The sequence below is a fragment of the Teleopsis dalmanni genome, chromosome 1 (assembly GCF_002237135.1).
Source record: "Teleopsis dalmanni isolate 2A chromosome 1, ASM223713v2, whole genome shotgun sequence".
NCBI lineage: Eukaryota > Metazoa > Arthropoda > Insecta > Diptera > Diopsidae > Teleopsis > Teleopsis dalmanni.
In genome coordinates this window covers 54,891,172-54,891,423 of record NC_051846.1, presented here as the reverse complement: position 1 = coordinate 54,891,423, position 252 = coordinate 54,891,172, and positions in this window count along the sequence as shown.

Genomic DNA, 252 nt, shown 5'->3' with positions numbered 1-252 from the left:
ATTACTCTCTAGACTTGTAAAGGTAACCAAGTATAGGTATAAAGTTTTACAAGGGTTTCAAACTTCGTTGGCCCGTAAAGGTATGGCTTTTAGTTCCTTCAGCGAATTCTCTTTTACCGATTCAATCGACTGAAAACGTTTTCAACGAAGGGGCTATTTGAGTTTCGGGAACAGGAAAAAGTCGCACGGACCCAGACCTGGCGAATATGGTGTCTGAGCGATGACAGGGGTCCGTGTTTGGTCAATACAGAT